The sequence below is a fragment of the Aquarana catesbeiana genome, linkage group LG12, assembly GCF_042186555.1.
Source record: "Aquarana catesbeiana isolate 2022-GZ linkage group LG12, ASM4218655v1, whole genome shotgun sequence".
NCBI classification, from domain to species: Eukaryota; Metazoa; Chordata; class Amphibia; order Anura; family Ranidae; genus Aquarana; species Aquarana catesbeiana.
In genome coordinates this window covers 14,874,938-14,895,999 of record NC_133335.1, presented here as the reverse complement: position 1 = coordinate 14,895,999, position 21,062 = coordinate 14,874,938, and positions in this window count along the sequence as shown.

Genomic DNA, 21,062 nt, shown 5'->3' with positions numbered 1-21,062 from the left:
CGCTGTCCAATGATTGTGATCACCAGCAGCCCGGGGTGCTTTGTCTCCAGTCCATTCATTCTGACCCTGCCTGCTGGTAACTCCTTGTGCACAGAAAGTCTTCTGCATGAGGCCTCGTGCACAATGGTGTCCTGTAAACGCTGTTTATCCCGACAGGAGTAAATTAGCGCTAAAAACTCACCTAAGCTGCATTATTTCAAACCAGTTTAGCAGAGCCTAGCAGTGTTCGGCGTTTGGGTGTTTATTTGTGCTAAGTGCTAAAAGCGCCTAGCATTTATGTGCGTTTAACAGCGTTCAGCGTTTTTTTTTTTTTTGTGGTCAGAATTCCCTCTCCTGAATAAGATTTTAGAGCTACTAAACCACTAAAAAACGTTCATGTGTACATGGATAACAGAGAGGAGTTCAAAGCCAGGGGAAAAAAAAAAAAAAAAGCCTAAACTTACAAAAACGCGAGTTTAACAGCAGCCGCGTGCATGAGGCCTTAAAAAGTGATTGTAAGGGTTCCTTTTAAAAAAACAAACAAATAACAAACATATCAGACTTACCTCCACTGTGCAGCTGGTTTTGCACAGAGTGGCCCCAAACCTCGTCTTCTGGGGTCCCCCGACGGCTCTCGCGGCTCCTCCCAGCATCAGATAACCCCCTAGGAGAAGCGCTATCCCGGGGAGTTACCTTGCGGGCACGCTCCCGAGTCCAGCATTCGGTGTCCATATGAACAAACGGAGTGGCAGCCCGGCTCGGGTGCCCCCATAGCAAGCTGCTTGCTGTGGTGGTGGTGGTGGGGGGCACGTGGCAGGAAGCAGGTGCCAGGAGTTCCGGTGTTCTGTCGAAATAGCCAACTCGTCGAAATCTCCAACCAAGTCTCTTCCGGTTACTCTCCAGCATCAGTAAATGGAGATTTCTTGGCTGTTATAGGTAAGTGGTCTTTCATCTGTCCCCATATAATATTGTATATTGTCTTAATTCATATATTGCTTGAATTATTGTTCTTTCCTGTATGTGATTGCAAAAATGCATCATTTTTGATCATGTGCTAATTAAATTGCAGATATTTTCCTGATGAAGCGGCTCAGTCCGTGACCAACTATTCCACTGTGATCTTCCCCATCAGGGGAGTATTATCTCGGTGATACACATGGGCCGTCGCCTATTTTTTAATTCATCATTGATACTTTTGTCATGTATTTTGTGTATCAATAAACCTTTGTATATTTTTTTACACGGTTGTTTCTATACCCGAATTTACCTTTATTGTATTGTACCGAGATAGTCCATTTGCCCCTTAGTCTTTTGGTGATCACCTGGCTGGGGACCAGGCTCCCAACCCCCTTGTCTCTAAAAATATCTCGATGATGGTACAACTTCTAATTGATCTTATCTATTCATCAATATTGTAGAGGCTATCCATAATTTTCGACTTGGCTGTTTGGACAGAACAGCGGCTAAGGAGGAAAAAGTTGTCGCCGCCTTGGAGGCGGCCATGTTGTTGACTAACAGTGTCCGCTCATTATACCGTATACCGCAGTGTTTCCTGAAAGGGGGCACCATTTCCTATACTACCCCTGCCTGTCCTAACTGTCCACCTATGTCATGCTGTCCCTCCGCCCCCCCCCCCCCGACACCTCCGCCGCCTTCCCTATTCATGTACCCAACCCCTTTCAGGACACCGGACATATGAAATACTATGGTGGGGATAGGTGGGGGGGGTGTATTTTGAAGCACGTGATTAGAGATAGAGGCTCTAATAGGCTTCAAAATAGGGTGGGCTCGGGGGGGCAGAGCACTGCGTCCCGATCCCACCCTGTTGTGTGGCATAGCGAATTAATTTTCGCTATTTTCACACTAACGTTCCTCCCTGCCAATTAGCAGGCAGGTCAGTGAGATCTGTCTCCTGATTGGCCAAAGCATTAGGCAATCCTATTGGATGCCTAACGCTTTGGCGGAAGAGGAGACACGGCAGAGAAAGCCTGAAGATAAGCTGAGCGGACACAGGAGCCACAGCCGCCGCTTCCCGCCTAGAAGGAGAGCCCCGTAACCCCAGGAGAGGAGCAGAGCCCCACCACACTATCGGTAAGTGCCGCTGGACCGGCCGTGTGGGGGGGTTTAGTGAAGTGACAGCCAAGCCTGGCTGCATTTGATGGGCACAAGTGGCTGCATATACTGGGCACAAGTGGCTGCATTTGATGGGCACAAGTGGCTGCATTTGACGGGCACAAATGGCTGCATATGATGGGCACAAGTGGCTGCATTTGATTGGCACAAGTGGCTGCATTTGATTGGCACAAGTGGCTGCATATGATGGGCACAAGTGGCTGCATATACTGGGCATAAGTGGCTGCATATGATGGGCACAAGAGGCTGCATCTGATGGGCACAAGTGGGTGCATTTGAAGGGCACAAGGGGCTGCATTTAACGGGCACAAATAACTGCATATGATGGGCACAAGTGGCTGCAGTTGATTGGCACAAGTGGCTGCATATGATGGGCACAAGTGGCTGCATATACTGGGCATAAGTGGCTGCATATGATGGGCACAAGAGGCTGCATCTGATGGGCACATATGGGGGGAATTTGAAGGGCACAAGGGGCTGCATTTAACAGGCACAAATAACTGCATATGATGGGCACAAGTGGCTGCATTTGATTGGCACAAGTGGCTGTATTTGACGGGCACAAGTGGCTGCATTTGATTGGCACAAGAGGCTGCATTTGATGGGCACAAGTGGTTGCATATGATGGGCACAAGTGGCTGCATATGATGGGGCACAGTGGCTGCATATGATGGGCACAGTGGCTGCATACGATGGGCACAAGTGGCTGCATTTGATGGGCACAAGTGGCTGCATATGATGGGCACAAGTGGCTGCATATGATGGCCACAAGTGGCTGCATATGATGGGCACAAGTTGCTGCATATAATGGGCACAATGGCTGCGTTTGATGGGCACAATGGCTACATATGACGGGCACAAGTGGCTGCATTTGATGGGCACAGTGGCTGCATATGATGGGCACAATGGCTGCATTTGATGGGCACAGTGAGGCTGCAATTGATGGGGGTTCAGTATTTTTCAGTTTGTTTGCGCCCCACCCAAAAATGTTGAGCACCAGCCACCACTGGGTATACACTCCTATTTTCATGTGATCAGATGTTTGCCTCGTGTTTCGAAGTGACAAATAAATAAAGTAAAACAAAGGTGACTGGATAGGAAGCATAATACTGGTGGATTTGTTCTAATCCTTCAGGTATGTGTATTCTGTTTTCCAACACCACCAACTTTGGAAATGGATTTTATGTCTTTATGGTTTGAACAGGAAACTCATTATATGTTATCCGGAAAGCTTAACAGCAGCTCTCTAATATGCAGGGAGACTTAATGAGATCCTAATCAAGATGGAATCGCAGCTTTTTCCATTTTGACGTTTTTATGTCTTTTCCACAATTTAATACCGTGCACATTTACCAAAAGGTTTTTTTTTATCATTTTATGCCGATAACCGAAAAACACCTCTAGAAAGCCTGTGCATCTATATCTCTATCTCAGTACATAGATATCTTTTTACATGCACATTGTTTTATTGATCATCTATTCTATAGGTAAACAAATCCACACGGGCTGCCAGAACCTCAACACTGGCAGTACTTTTTACAGCGGTATTAAACCCAAAACCAAAAAAAATCTAATATGCAGGTCCCATACTGAGAAAAAGCAAAGTGATCTCTGAATGGTGCCTGTGTTGAAGGGCCGACCTTCCGAGTTCACAATGTAGCATGGCTGCCACTCTGCATGGGACCCGGAAGCTTGCGGTGGTCACTGGAGTAGTGGCGCCTGGATTTCCAGCTTCTAGAGAGATCCCACAGTATGCATAGTCATGTTGGTTCAAGCTGTGAAAATATCCATACCTAGAGTTCTTCTTTAATCAAAAAGGAAGAAAATCCAACATTTTTGCTGATCATCACCTACAGCGCCTTGAAAAATAATCATACCTTTTGAAATGTTCCACATTTTGTCATGTTACAACCAAAAACGTAAATGTATTTTATTGGGATTTTATGTGATAGACCAACACAAAGTGGCGCATAATTGTGAAGTGGAAGGAAAATGATAAATGGTTTTCAAAAATTTTTACAAATAAATATGTGAAAAGTGTGGGGTACATTTGTATGGCGCCTCCCGGAGTCAATACTTTGTAGAACCGCCTTTCACTGCAATTACAGCTGCAAGTCTTTTTGGGGATGTCTCTACCAGCTTTGCACATCTAGAGAGGGAGATTTTTGTCCATTCTTCTTTGCAAAATATCTCAAGCTCTGTCAGATTGGATGGAGAGCGTCTGTGAACGGCAATTTTCAAGTCTTGCCACAGATTCTCAATTGGATTTAGGTCTGGACTGTGACTGGGCCATTCTAACACATGAATATGCTTTTATCTAAACCAGGGGTAGGCAACCTGGGGCCATTTGCCACTGCCAGCCTTGCAATGCCTCATGGGAAATTTGGTTCCACAACAGCTGGAGGGCTACTGGTTGCCTACCCCTGATCTAAACCACCCCATTGTAGCTCTGGCTGTATGTTTGGGGTTATTGTCCTGCTGGAAGGTGAACCTCCACCCCAGTCTCAAGTCTTTTACAGACTCTAACAGGTTTTCTTCTGAGATTGCCCTGTATTTGGCTCCATCCATCTTCCCATCAACTCTGACCAGCTTCCCTGTCCCTGCTGAAGAAAAGCATCCCCACAACATGATGCTGCCACCACCATGTTTCACGGTGGGGATGGTGTGTTCAGGGTGATGTGCAGTGTTAGTTTTCTGCCACACATAGCATTTTGCTTTTAGGCCAAACAGTTCAATTTTGGTTTCATCTGACCAGAGCATCTTATTCCACATTTTTGCTGTGTCCCCCACATGGCTTCCCGCAAACTGCAAATGGGACTTCTTATTGTTTCCTTTCAACAATAACTTTGTTCTTGCCACTCTTCCATAAAGGCCAGATTTGTGGAGAGCATGACTAATGGTTGTCCTGTGGACATATTCTCCCACCTGAGTTGTGGATCTCTGCAGCTCCTCCAGAGTTACCATGGACCTCTTGGCTCTTCTCTGATGAATGCTCTCCTTGCCCGGCCTGTCAGTTTAGGTGGACGGCCATGTCTTGGTAGGTTTGCAGTTGTGCCATACTCTTTCCATTTTTGGATGATGGATTGAACAGAGCTCCATGAGATGTTCAAAGCTTACGATATTTATTCTATAACCTAACCTTGCTTTAAACTTCTCCACAACTTTATCCCTGACCTGTCTGGTGTGTTCCTTGACCTACATGATGCTGTTTGTTCACTAAGGTTTTCTAAAAAACCTTTGAGGGCTTCACAGAACAGCTGTATTTATACTGAGATTAAATGTCACACAGATGGACTCTATTTACTAGTTAGGTGACTTCTGAAGGCAATTGCTTCCACTAGATTTTAGTTATCAGAGTAAAGGGGGCTGAATACAAATGCACGTCACTCTTTTCACATATTTATTTGTAAAAAATGTTGAAAACCGTTTATCATTTTCCTTCCACATCACAATTATGCGTCACTTTGTGTTGGTCTATCACACAAAATCCCAATAAAATACATTTACGTTTTTGGTTGTAACATGACAAAATGTGGAAAATTTCAAGGGGTATGAATACTTTTTCAAGACACTGTGGGGTTGATTCACTAAGATTCCCAGGAAGTATAGGCGCTCTACATTTAATAGCACCCAATTAAAGTCAATTAAGACTTCAACTCGGTGGACATGCAAATGGAAAGCACTCTGTTGCCGGGAAATATGCCTGTCACATTGGCATATGTGGGAATAGTTGAAGTCAATGGGGCTCGAACCTGCAAAATCCAAAGTCCTCATTGAAGGCTTGTATGGAAATTATTGACCATAAACAGTGTATGGGGACTGGGGGACATGTATCAATTCAAAAAAACTTTTTTTAAAACAATCTTTTTTAAAGGAGCAGTGATTTTAATAATGCTTAAAGTGAAAAAATAAAATTGACATATTCCTTTAAATATCGTGCCTGGGGATCCCCTTAGTCTGCGATGAGATTTCTAAAGGAAAAAATGGTATTTAAACTTTCTCGCGGCTGTAATGTATTGCCGGCTCCTGGCAATATAGATGTAAACATTTTTAAAAAACAGCGTGGGGTCCCCCCCAGTACATACCAGGCCCTTCGGGTCTGGTATAGATATTAAGGGGAACCCCATGCCAAAATTTTAAAAATATTGGCGTGGGGTTCCCCCCAAATCCATGCCAGACCCTTATCCGAGCATGCAGCCTGGAGGTCAGGAAAGGGTGGGACGAGTGAGCACTCCCCCTCCTGAACCGTACCAGGCCGCATGCCCTCAACATGGGGAGGGTGCTTTGGGGTCCCCCTCCAAAGCAACTAGTGCCTCTTCCCGACAACCCAGTCCGGTGGTTGTCGGGGTCTGTGGGCGGGGGGCTTATCGGAATCTGCGAGTGCCATTTAACAAGGGGGCATCCAGATCCCGCCCCCCCTATGTGAATGGGTATCGGGTACATTGTACCCCTACTCATTCACCAAAAAAAGTAGTGTAGCGTGACAAAAGACGATAGCCAGTTTTTAACAAGTCCTTTATTAAAAATGTCTTCTTCCCCCACTTCTTCCTCCGGTCTTCTCCTTCTTTCTCCGGTCTTCCTCCGGCTTCTTCTTCCCCCGCTTCATCCTCCGGTCTTCTACGTCTTCTTCTGCTGCCGCTCCCGCTCCCGCTGAGAATTAAAAAAAGGAACCTCCTTCGATGCTGCAATGGGGCAGATGACGTCATTCAGAGACCCCAACCCTTTTGACTTCACAGCTGGGGCATGATGGGTCTGTGATGTCACAAGGGGGCAGAGTTTCCAGATGACGCCATCCAAGTCCAGTCCAGGAACAGGAGGAGGAGTTCTTGGACCAAAACTTGGTTGCTTTATTAATTGTGACCAATTATGTCATATGCCTTTGCTGCAGGAGCTCCAGGAGAATAATCCGGATGATTTTTGGAATTTTTTCCGGATGACGGACCCCTGCTTTCACCAACTCTTGGCATTGTTGACCCCCTATATTAAGAAGCAGGACACATGCATGAGGCTTTTATTTTATTTTTTGGTTGAATAATAATGATTTGATTTGTTATATTTTCTATACATAGAATGCACTTTTTGGTTAAGTTCTATTGGCAGATAGCATGTCTAATTTTATTTGTTTTCTTTTTTTAATGCACAATAAAAAAAATTGTGTAGAATAATACTTGGCTGTGTGTTTTACTTCAAATGACAGTTTGGGAGTAGGCAGTTACATTTTAAAAAAATGCAATGTAAAACTGACAAGGGACACCAATATAGTTGTATCTTTGTTCTTAAAAACTACAGGATAATGGTGTTGTGGTAACTTGCACAAATAAAAAAACAAAAAAAAAACATAATAATATTATTCTTGATATCACTAGAAAAAAAAAGCCTTTGAAAATTAGTTTGCAATAATCCATCAGTATCACCAGCAAAGCAGCTTCATTATTATCCCATTAAAGAAGAAGAGAATTGTGCGCTGCATTTCATAATTTGCCACATCACGAATGTTAATTCTCCATTAAGAACGCGAGTTTACAAGACCGACCTCTTCTGGCTCGTCCTTGCTTCCGAGCATGCTTGTTTGTACTTTAGACTTTTGTCCGACGGACTTGTGTACACACGCTCGGAAAATCCGACAACAGACATTTGTCCGCGGAAAAATTTTAAAGCCTGCCATCCAACATTTGTCCGCAGAAAATCTGACAACAATTGCCCAATGGGGCGTACAAACGATCAGATTTTTCGCCAACAGCCTGTCATCACGCATTTTGCGTCTAAAAATCCGATCGTGTGTACGCGGCTTAAGTCTTAGCTGACGAGAACACCTTTTCCCATGTGGCCTCAGAATCTTCAAGGAGCAGATATACAACTCAGAGACACTCCCCCCCCCCCCCCCCCACCCTTGGATTCAGGGCGGGGTAAACTGTCCAATAACAATAGACACACAGGTCAGGTGTGTTCAAATTTCTCATCAGCAGGAAGAGCTGTTGGAGGAATTCGCTCCTACCAATCTCACAGCTAATCTACATACACATCCCATAATATCCAAGGCAGACAGACACAATAGAACATTGGAATACAACCACACTCCAAACGATCCCAGCAAAGAGTCTACAAAAGTATGAGACAAATATATACATATATACAACATTCCAGTGTGGCTGTACAGTGTGTCTAAATAGCACAGATCATAGTGGGGTTCTCAGTCAAGCTGTGCCCCTTATGGACGCAGGGTGGTTTACACATAAGAGGGGCTAGGGGAGCTGGACATGGAGTCTCCAGAGCTCTCCAAGGTAAGCTGAGTTCCACAAACCCCCCACCCAAAGTGACTCCTGTCACACCCTCCCTATTAGATTTTAAGCTCGGAGGAGCAGTCCCTTCCTCAACCCTCTTGTATTATATTGTATTGTTGCTGTATTGTCTCCCTTTACATTGTAAGGGTTGTAAACTGTTGGCGCTATATAAATCCTGTATAATAATAATATGGAATAACTTGTGTCCTGATGTACAGTATTATACAGTATCTATATGGAATAACTTGTGTCCTGATGTACAGCCAATGCTTGACTATTGCCTGTCCTAGGCAAGACTAACACCCCCCTGGAGGGGGGTGGTGGTGATAGTCTTACCTAGGGCGCAGGTGCCTACAGCCGAGTGCTGTAGGGGCAGCAGAACATCTCCATCCTGAAGCATTGTGCCCGCCTCCTCAGCCACCCCAGCTGTCCTCTGACTCCCGTGAGTCGGCTCGGTGTTGCCCTCCTCATAGGCTGAGCTGCTGCTGACCTCCTCCGCAGCAGCCATGATGAATGTCCTCCACGGCTGCTGTTTTCTCTGGATTGGCCAGCGGAAAGTCATTTAGTGCCTCAGCCATGTGTAGGGTGGCGGTCTTCAGCCCCTCCAGGCTGTTCCCAGGTCAGGCTAGAAGGGAAGTCAGCAGTCGTGGCTGCGCCTCCTAGGCAGCAGTGTGCCCTGGGTGGGTGCCTAATTCGCCTAGCTTCAGCGCCGGCCCTGTGTACAGTATGATATCTATATGAAATGACTTGTATCCTGGTGTACAGTATGATATATATATGAAATGACTTGTATCCTGGTGTACAGTATGATATATATATGAAATGACTTGTATCCTGGTGTACATGTACAGTATGATATATATATGGAATGCTGTGTATCCTGGTGTACAGTATAATATCTATATGGGATGACATGTGTCCTGGTGTACAGTATGATATCTATATGGAATGATTTGTGTCCTGGTGTACAGTATGATATCTATATGGAATGACTTGTATCCTGGTGTACAGTATGATATCTATATGGGATGACTTGTATCCTGGTGTACAGTATGATATCTATATGGAATGATTTGTGTCCTGGTGTACAGTATGATATCTATATGGAATGATTTGTGTCCTGGTGTACAGTATGATATCAATATGGAACAATGTGTGTCCCGGTATACAGTATATCTATATGGAATGACTTGTATCCTGGTGTACAGTATTATATCTATATGGGATGATTGAATGAATTGAATTGAATATATGGAATGACTTGTGTCCTGGTGTACAGTATGATATCTATATGGGATGACTTGTGTCCTGGTGTACAGTATGATATCTATATGGAATGACTTGTATCCTGTGTACAGTATGATATCTATATGGAATGACTTGTATCCTGTGTACAGTATGATATCTATATGGAATGACTTGTATCCTGTGTACAGTATGATATCTATATGGAATGATGTGTGTCCCGGTATACGGTATCATATCTATATGGAATGACTTGTATCCTGGTGTACAGTATGATATCTATATGGAATGACTTCTGTCCTGTGTACAGTATGATATCTATATGGAATGACTTCTGTCCTGTGTACAGTATGATATCTATATGGAATAATGTGTTTCCTGGTGTACAGTATGATATCTATATGGAATGACTTGTGTCCTGTATGATATCTATATGGAATCATTTGTATCCTGTGTACAGTATGATATCTATATGGAATAATGTGTGTCCCGGTATACAGTATGATATCTATATGGAATGATTATTATCCTGGTATACAGTATGATATCTATATGGAATGACTTGTATCCTGGTGTACAGTATGATATCTATATGGGATGACTTGTGTCCTGGTGTACAGTATGATATCTATATAGGATGACTTGTGTCCTGGTGTACAGTATATCTATATGGAATGACTTCTATCCTGTGTACAGTATGATATCTATATGGAATGACTGGTATCCTGGTGTACAGTATGATATCTATGGGATGATTTGTGTCCTGGTGTACAGTATGATATCTATATGGAATGATGTGTGTCCCAGTATACAGTATGATATCTATATGGAATGACGTGTGTCCTGATGTACAGTATGATATGTATATGGAATGACGTGTGTCCTGGTGTACAGTATGATATGTATATGGAATGACTTGTATCCTGGTGTACAGTATGATATCTATATGGGATGATTGAATGAATTGAATTGAATATATGGGATGACTTCTGTCCTGATATACAGTATGATATCTATATGGAATGATTTGTACCCTGTGTACAGTTTGATATATATATGGGATGACATGTATCCTTGTGTACAGTATGATATCTATATGGGATGACTTGTGTCCTGGTGTACAGTATAATATATATATGGGATGACTTGTGTCCTGGTGTACAGTATAATATATATATGGGATGACTTGTGTCCTGGTGTACAGTATGATATCTATATGGGATAACTGAATGAATTGAATTGAATATATGGGATGACTTCTGTCCTGGTATACAGTATGATATCTATATGGGATGACTTGTGTCCTGATGTACAGTATGATATCTATATGGAATGACTTGTATCCTGGTGTACAGTATGATATCTATATGGAATGACTTGTATCCTGTGTACAGTATATCTATATGGAATGACGTGTGTCTTGGTGTACAGTATGATATGTATATGGAATGACTTGTATCCTGGTGTACAGTATGATATCTATATGGGATGATTGAATGAATTGAATTGAATATATGGGATGACTTCTGTCCTGATATACAGTATGATATCTATATGGAATGATTTGTACCCTGTGTACAGTTTGATATATATATGGGATGACTTGTATCCTTGTGTACAGTATGATATCTATATGGGATGACTTGTGTCCTGGTGTACAGTATAATATATATATGGGATGACTTGTGTCCTGGTGTACAGTATAATATATATATGGGATGACTTGTGTCCTGGTGTACAGTATGATATCTATATGGGATAACTGAATGAATTGAATTGAATATATGGGATGACTTCTGTCCTGGTATACAGTATGATATCTATATGGGATGACTTGTGTCCTGATGTACAGTATGATATCTATATGGAATGACTTGTATCCTGGTGTACAGTATGATATCTATATGGAATGACTTGTATCCTGTGTACAGTATATCTATATGGAATGACGTGTGTCTTGGTGTACAGTATGATATCTATATGGAATGACTTGTATCCTGGTGTACAGTATGATATCTATATGGAATGACGTGTGTCCTGGTGTACAGTATGATATCTATATGGAATGACTTGTGTCCCAGTATACAGTATGATATCTATATGGGATGACTTGTGTCCTGGTGTACAGTATGATATCTATATGGGATAACTTGTGTCCTGGTGTACAGTATGATATCTATATACAATGACTGGTATCCTGGTGTACAGTATGATATCTATATGAAATGATTTGTATCCTGGTGTACAGTATGATATCTATATGGGATAACTTGTGTCCTGGTGTACAGTATGATATCTATATGGGATGGTTTGTATAGTTGGGTGCGGTCATTGTTGCAGCGAAGGGTTAAATATGTCACCTTTGTGCCCTTCCATCATACAATAGAGGCTGTGCTGGCTGCAGCTGTATTCATACAGATTCCAGCCCCAAAATGGGGGGATGTTCCCTTATCTGGCCCGGCTCTTTTTATTTGGAATCCTCTACAGTTTCCCTCCGCTTCGCTAAGCACAACAAACCAAGTCCCTTTGAACCTAATGAAATCAGAGCACCATCACAATCCTTTTGAAAGGATTTCAGTTTTTTTGCAGTCTCTGCCTCTCCTCTCCACAATGCCCTTTGCTACATGCTCAAATTAAAACTAATTCCTCTTCTCTTTAATGGGACTGAATTCACTGACCATATGGAATCTTCTGGAAGATGAAAAAGTCTTTATTAGCCTCTTCCTTGTTAATATTCGACATCTTTATAAAAGTAAAAGAAATCATATCTTTTGATACATAATAAATAAATGATATCTTTTGATACATAATATAGAAATCATAATTTTTGATAAATAATAAAGAAATATTATCTAAAGATACATAATAACAATAGCACTTTATTCTTATAGAAATACTGTTATGTAGCTATAAAAAATTGAAAGTGTTCCAGGAACATGTTCCCCTGATCATGGTGGGAACATTATTGTGATAGTTAATAGAGAAGTAAAGAACAATGACATTTCTTGTAGAGAACAGGCAAACAACACACAGCAGAGAAGAAAACTGTCCGTGGCCGGTGACAAATAAAGTTGGGTTGGCTTGTTGAACTCCAAGCAACACCTAAATACACAGTTGAAATACATGTATTAAAGCGGTTTTACGTGCCGGACGATTTGTAATTTCTGGCAATCCAATCTTGTGGCCCAGACCCCCCCGCCAGTCCTTGACCCCCACAAGCCAAGCCTGGTCATGAATGACGAATCCTCCCTGTGCACTCTGCTCTCTCCTCCTGCTGGCGAGTGCCATGTTGGCGCATGTGTATTGTAGCTGACCCTTATGGCCTCAACCCCCCTCCCCCCCCAAACCGCTCTAGCTGTGATTGCTGCTTTGCAGATGATTTATTTATGAATTAGGAGGGAAAATTGCACCTTTCTTTGTCAATAGTGTTTATGAAGATTTTCAAAAACATAAAGAGAATACAAATAACATTGTGTGGTAGCAAAAGACTAATGCCCCGTACACACGGTCGGATTTTCTGACGGAAAATGTGTGATAGGACCTTGTTGTCGGAAATTCCGACCGTGTGTGGGCTCCATCACACATTTTCCATCGGATTTTCCGACACACAAAGTTTGAGAGCAGGATATAAAATTTTCCGACAACAAAATCCGTTGTCGGAAATTCCGATCGTGTGTACACAAATCCGAAGCACAAAGTGCCACGCATGCTCAGAATAAATAAAGAGATAAAAGCTATTGGCTACTGCCCCGTTTATAGTCCCGACGTACGTGTTTTACGTCACCGCGTTCAGAATGATCGGATTTTCCGACAACTTTGTGTGACCGTGTGTATGCAAGACAAGTTTAAACCAACATCCGTTGTAAAAAATTTATGGATTTTGTTGTCGGAATGTCCGATCAATGTCCGACCGTGTGTACGGAGCATAATACAATGCCACTTATCCTCTTCTATACAGAATGCTTCAATAGTAGTATAAAACGGAGAGCTAGAGATGTTTGCAGGTAAACTTCCTAACACAGGGAAGGGAGGACAAGGTAACCTCTAAGTTACATCTGCGACAATAAGTAAGGCGCGGTAGTTACCTTTATCAAATTCCACCTTTCTGACCATATTTCATGGTACACCCATATTTAGGTTCTGCAGTCCCCCACCCTCAGTCAGCCCCCTGAATCACAGGGTTCTGCTCCACAGCATCCCGTCATTTAAAAAAAAAAATTTATTCGGCTCAGTTCTGCCGACACAGCCAGATCCTCCATTCACAGATAGAAGACTGCAATAGTAAACTACAAGTCCCATCTTGCACTGCAGCAGAGAAACTTGTAGATATTAAAGTATAACTAAATGCCGAAATTATTTTTAGTTTTGGATAGAGGGGAGATGGATTCGAACACCTGTCAGTTATTATTACTGTCTGTGTCCCCCATTAAGTAGATCCCCCCTCTCTATTTCTCCTGATTACCATTTTCATTGATCAGTGGCGGCCCATTCATTAGGGGTGCCCGGGCGCTGCCCTCCTCTATCCACAGCCGCCACATCCTAACTAAGGCTCTATCATCCCCGGCCGCTACCCTCCACTCATGCGTCCGGCTCCTTTCAGGTCGCCAGGCGCATGAATTACTGTGGCGGGTGTGATTTTTTTTTAAGTGCCTGATTAGAGCCAGAAACTCTAGTATGCTTCAAAATAGGGTGGGCTGAAAGGACAGGCGATCCTATTGGACACTTAGGAGGAGGGGAGAAGACGCACGGCGGAAGCGAGGAGGAGAAGACACAGGAGCCGATGCCCGCCACAGCCTGATGTCCACTGATGCTCGATTCCCGCCGCTGCCCGATGTGCCCACTGATGCCCGATCCCCGCCACTGCTGATGTGCCTGCCGCTGCCCGATCCCTGCCACTGCCCGATGTGCCCGCTGCTACCCGATCACCGCTGCTGCCCGATCACCGCTGCTGCCCGATGTGCCCGCTGATGCCAGATCCCCGCCGCTGCCCAATGTGCCCGCCGCCTAGATGGGGTAAGTGCCAGTGGACCAGCAGACAGCGAGGGGGGGGTTGAGGTGCCACGGAGGGGGGGTGGTTGTTTGCTGCCCCCCCCAAACAAAAAGACCACCAGCCGCTACTGTCACTAGTGAAAGTAAAAGAAAATCCCAATTTTTGGGTTGCCGCCAGAAAAGTATTAAAGGGGACATTTTCCAATGGGAGTTCTAGTGCTGGTGACCTGCGGATTCCTATAATTTGCAGAAATTTCCTCTCCCTTCCTGTTTGGCTTTGGGACAGAAAGTGAAGAAAAAAACGATGGCGAAAAAAAAAAAAAAATCTGACAGGAGTTATAACACTCTATACTCTATCCAACATGAAAAAAAAAACACAAAAAAACTTTTTTGTCTATACAGTGGAACCTTGGATTACGAGCATAATCTGTTCCAGGAGAATGCTTGTAATACAAAGCACTGGCATATCAAAGCGAGTTTCCCCATAGAAGTCAATGGAAACGAAGATAATTCGTTCCGCATTGACTTCTATTGCATGCAATACCGCATGTGGCCAGAGGTGGGGGTGGGGGGGGCGCCAGATAGCCTCGGAAATACTCAGGGACAACTCGGCTGAACTCAGAAAGCCTCGGGAAGGCTCTGGAACTGAGTATTTCTGAACGGCTCCGAACTGTTCCGAGTGTCACCGGCGCCCCCCCACACCTCTGGTCAAATGCGGTACTGCACACCCCATTAGATTGAATTCTGCTCGTTTTGCCAGACAACACTCGAAAAACCGAGTCAGAATTTTGTTTAAAAAGTTGCTCGTCTTTCAAAATGCTCGTTAACCACGTTTCTCGTTACTGTAGTTTTAATGGCGCATGAATGAGGCAACATCAGGGTCCCAATGCATTGCCCCCCGCCATCCCCTGATTGCAGTTGCAGTCATTTGCAGGCTTGACTGCCAAAAATGTATAAATGCGCATTTTATTTTATCTTTTTTTTTTTCCATTGTAGGTGCATTTTTTACTTCTTTATGTGAAGTATAAATTAAATTTGAATACACATGAGCCGTGGAGAGGTTCCTGCCTGATGGTAAAAACAGGTGTAATGGCTCAATCACACACCGGAGGGGAGGAGGGGGGGGGGTGTTTATTGGCTTTTGGTGAGGTCTGTGCCTAGAAGAAAGGGCAAGCCTGCAGAGATAAGGTCTGCAGAGCATCAGATGTCAGGGCCACACAGCCACCTCCCCGAGAGATCCCTACTGAATGTAGACGAGATGGTACAACTTTAGTCCACACTGCTGCTGGAAAATCAAATGTCTATAAAGTGTAGTAGCTGAGCTCTTGATGAAATGTAATTATACGGAGTCAGTAGAGTGCTATCTCTTAGGGCCAGTGTTTGACACAACTCACTAATGATCTGATAACAGATGAATGGATGGATCTGGTTACAGTTTAGGAAATCCCAAGGCAAAAGCCTCTGTGTGGTGGGAATGTGTGACTCATGTGAACACGCCGGTCTTAGTTACACAACTTTTATGTAATGTTTGTATGTGCAAATGTGTGACTCACGCCCAAAAAAAAGCCCGTCCCGGCTATATGTCACCGGTGCAAGTGTGACCCCTTTTGTATGATATGGTCATGTAAGAATAAATGTCTCGTCTCAGCTGTTGTATATAACAGGGTCAATTTTCCAAGGATCCGTTGACAGGGCATGCTTTACCACAGCACACTGCAAAACATGGGAGAAAGGGGGGTTGATTTACTAAACCCCTAGTACACACGATCAGAAAATCGTAGGAAAAATAACGCTTTTCGAAGAGATCGTAAGATCATCTGACAACTTTCGAGAGCCAATCACGACAGTTCATCCAAAAGGGACAAACACGACAATTTTTCTCATATGATACCAGAATGTATGATTTTTTTTTTCATGTAACCACTTGCCCTCCCGGAGATTTAACCCCCCCACCCCCTTTCATGACCAGGCCATTTTTTGCCTTATGGCACTGCATTAATTTTACTTTAACAGACAATTGCACGGTAAAATGCGACAAATGCGACACTGTACACAAATAAAATTTATGTCCATTTTTTTCCCACAAATAGAGCTTTCTTTTTCTGATTTTTTTTTTTTTTTGCGCTATAAACAATCTTTTTGACTTTCTGCTATACAACATATCCAATGAAAAAAATTGAAAAAAAATCTAATTTCTTCATAAATTTAGGCCAATGTGTATTCTGCTACATATTTTTGGTTAGAAAAATCGCAATAAGTCTGTATTGATTGGTTTGTGAGTACACCCCTCACATTTTTGTAAATATTTTCTTCTATCTTTTCATGTGACAACACTGAAGAAATGACACTTTGCTACAATGTAAAGTAGTGAGTGTACAGCTTGTATAACAGTGTAAATTTGCTGTCCCCTCAAAATAACTCAACACACAGCCATTAATGTCTAAACCACTGGTAAACAAAAGTGAGTACACCCCTAAGTGAAAATGTCCAAATTGGGCCCAAAGTGTCAATATTTTGTGTGGCCACCATTATTTTCCAGCACTGCCTTAACCCTCTTGGGCATGGAGTTCACCAGAGCTTCACAGGTTGTCACTGGAGTCCTCTTCTACTCCTCCATGACGACATCACGGAGCTGGTGGATATTAGAGACCTTGCACTCCTCCACCTTCCTTTGAGGATGCCCCACAGATGCTCAATAGGGTTTAGGTCTGGAGACATGTTTGGCCAGTCCATCACCTTTACCCTCAGCTTCTCTAGCAAGGCAGTGGTGGTCTTAGAGGTGTGTTTGGGGTCGTTATCATGTTGGAATACTGCCCTGCGGCCCAGTCTCTGAAGGGAGGGGATCATGCTCTGCTTCAGTATGTCACAGTACATGTTGGCATTCATGGTTCCTCAATGAACTGTAGCTCCCCAGTGGCGGCAGCACTCATGCAGCCCCAGACCATGACACTCCCACCACCATGCTTGACTGTAGACAAGACACACTTGTCTTTGTCCTCCTCACCTGGTTGCCGACAATTATGTGCCACTTTGTGTTGGTCAATCACAGAAAATCCCAATAAAACACATTTACGTTTTTAGTTGTAACATGACAAAATATGGAAAATGTCAAGGGGTATGAATACTTTTTCAAGGCACTGTACTTGGCATGGTGTATACAGCAGTATTTTGGGATTTTATGCAGACTGTATAATATCTCAATTCAAGATGTCTGTACTTTAAGGACTGGTTGTTAGATATGATTGTTGCAATTATTAATTCGATAAATAATTAATTTATTAATACTTTTTTTTTTTTTTTTATTTAAGTATTATTTTTATTACCACCCCTCTACCTAGTCTTCCTAGGCAATAGATATCGATATTCGGTATCGGCGAGTACTTTAAAAAAAAAAAGTATTGTTACTCGTACTCGGTGTTATCCCTAGTATGTGACCACCTGTTGGAACCCTCCTATAATGGATTCTGATTTCAGTCGTTAAAGTTTTTGAGTAACAAATGCCTTGAAGGCCTCCTTCTGGATTTGTTGGTCAGCAGGCTAATGTCATTTCACTCTCTCAAATTAACTGAAGGAAACAGTATTGTGAAACTGAGAGACAAGTAAACACATTAATGTGAAGAATAATGAATGTGTCCCATTGTCGGGAGAACCTTTGTTTTGAAAGGAGGACACGGTGATACTCCGGCCTAATTCTATGTGTGTAGGACTCATCTGTGAGCAGCTGTTGGCTGCACTAGATAAACTTTGGAGATGCATTCCTGGAGAGTTTGTTTTGCCAGGGCGTGGTGGTGCTGGGGGGATGTTAACAAATAATAATTGAAGCCATTTCCCTTGTCCTGCAAACCTTATCTGTCCATCAGTGGAATTGTCCATTGGGGACTTCAACATCACACAAATATCGGCCTTATTCTTGGAATGTAAATGATCGCAAACAACTTATATTAGTGTGCATTTTCTTTGCCAACTCGAGTTATTGTTTAATGAAGGAACAATTTCATTTTTTTATCTGTGAAGGTTCTCATTTACAAGATCTTCATGGGGTTGATTTACTAAAACTGGAGGCACTGATCAGGAGGCACTGGCAGGCATCACTGATGGGCATAGAGTGCCATCCATAATGGGTACTGATTGACATCCCTGGTGGGCTCTAGTGGGCTTACCTGGTGGTCATGGGTAGGCATCCCTGGTGGTCATGGGTGGGCATCCCTGGTGGCCATGGGTGAGCATCCCTGGTGGGCATGGGTGGGAATGCTGGGGGGGGGGGTGGCTGCGCTGATAATCAATCAGCGCAGATCCCCCCTGTCAGGAGAGCAGCCGATCGGCTCTCCTCTACTCGTGTCCGTTAGTGCGAGTAGAGGAAAAGCCGATACACGGCTGATTGGACACAGCTGATCACATGGTAAAGAGCTTGCGTCTTACCTCGATCAAAGATGCAGTGTATCAGACTGACAGACCACACCACCGATCACCCCCCCGTGGGCGCGCAATAGCGGCCTATCCTGCTGGATGTTATCCGAATAGCGAAAATTTAATCCGAATTTTCGATTCATAACCAAACGCATTGCACATGTCCACATCTACCGAATTTTTTCCTTCAGACTTCTGGAGCATGCGTATTTTTACTTGTTCAATTTGCTTATTCGTTTTGTTTATTCATGTTTGCATTTAGAAAGTGACAATACAATACAGTGGAACCTTGGATTACGAGCATAATCCGTTGCAGGAGAATGCTTGTAGTCCAAAGCACTCGCATATCAAAGCGAGTTTCCCCATAGAAGTCAATGGAAACAAAGATAATTCGTTCCGCATTGACTTCTATTACATGCAATACCGCATGTGGCCAGAGGTGGGGGGGTGCCGGAGAGCCTCGGAAATACTCGGGGACAGCTCGGCTGAACTCGGAAAGCCTTGCAAAGGCTCGGAAACACTCGGGAATGGAGTATTTTCGGGTGTTTCTGAGTATTTCCGAGTATTTCCGAATGGCTCTGAACCATTCCGAGTGTCCTCGGCGCCCCCGCACCTCTGGCCAAATGCGGTACTGCACACCCCATTAGCTTAAATTCTGCTCGTTTTGCAAGGCAACACTCGCAAACTGAGTCAGAATTTTAAAAAAAAGTTGCTCGTCTTTCAAAACGATTGTTAACCGCGTGACTGGTAAACCAAGGTTCCACTGTACAGTGATCTAAGAAAAAGCAGGTACAGTGTACAAAGAGGTATTGGAATTTGTCAAGTCAGTAATAGAGGGTACCATACCTTGGCCCAGTTAAAGATGAAATATCTCGGTAAAATACAATGGAAAGAAGGGCTTGACAATGATAGCTATGGAAGGATAGGTGGGGGTGACCTGTGGGGAAGCCCTTGGTTACTCTGTAGGTAGAAACAGGGGAGTAGGGAGATTTCTTCGAGCAGGGGAAGATGGGGTAGGGTTTTTTTGGGTGAAATGTTTAGAGATAGAGTAGGTGTGTCCAGCAAACATACTCCCTCTTAAAGAGCCAAGAGATCTTGGTCAGATCCTCTGGGAAGATACAGGGAGGTCCAGGGAAGCCAGATGGACAGACGTTTATCCGTTTTGTCGGTCAGTTTAGCTTCTATCTTTTTATGTAGCAATACAGAGTTGATTCCCGACTTGGTTTCAGCCGTGGAGAGGTTAGATGATTTCCAGGTTTTATTTTATTATTTTTTACCAAATGATTGAGGTGCTCAATAAGGGCAAAGTGACAATGTCTTTGTTATGGGTCCACCTTGAACCACTGATACTCACCTCACCAATATTTCCTCAATGCTCCTGCCTGTTTTCCAAGGGAGACTGGTGACTTAACCCCCTCAGTCATGTAATTGGCCACTGGACTCCACTGTCACATGAAAGGCAGTCACATGCTCTATCATACCTGGAAGTATCGGGTATTGTCACTGGCTGCCATGGAGGCTGATGAAGTGGGGGAATGCTGGCAGGGTATCAGGGGTTGGGGAGCCTTTATAAAGACGCTATTCCTTTGTCCTGAATGGAAAAGGTGACAATGGGGTCGATTCACTAAATCTGGTGTAGCTGTGCATGGTAGCCAATCAGTTTCTAACTTCAGCTTGTTGAATTAAGCTTTGACAATAAAACCTGGAAACTGGTTTCTGTGCAGCTGTGTGCTTTAGTTTTAGTAAATTTTCAGCCAAGTAGTTAGCACTTCGACCTAGCAGCACTAGGGTTGCCAGTTCGTATCCCAACCAGGACACTACCTGTCTGGGGTTTGCATGTTCTCCCCGTGCCTGCATGGGTTTCCATAGGGTACTCCATTTTTCCCCCACGACATGCTGGGAGGTTAATTGGATCCTGACTAAATTGGCCTTAGTATGTGTATGAATGTGAGTTAAAGTGATACTAAAGTCAAATTTTTTTGTGTTTCAAAATAACACTCATTTTATACTTACCTCTGGTTTTGCCCA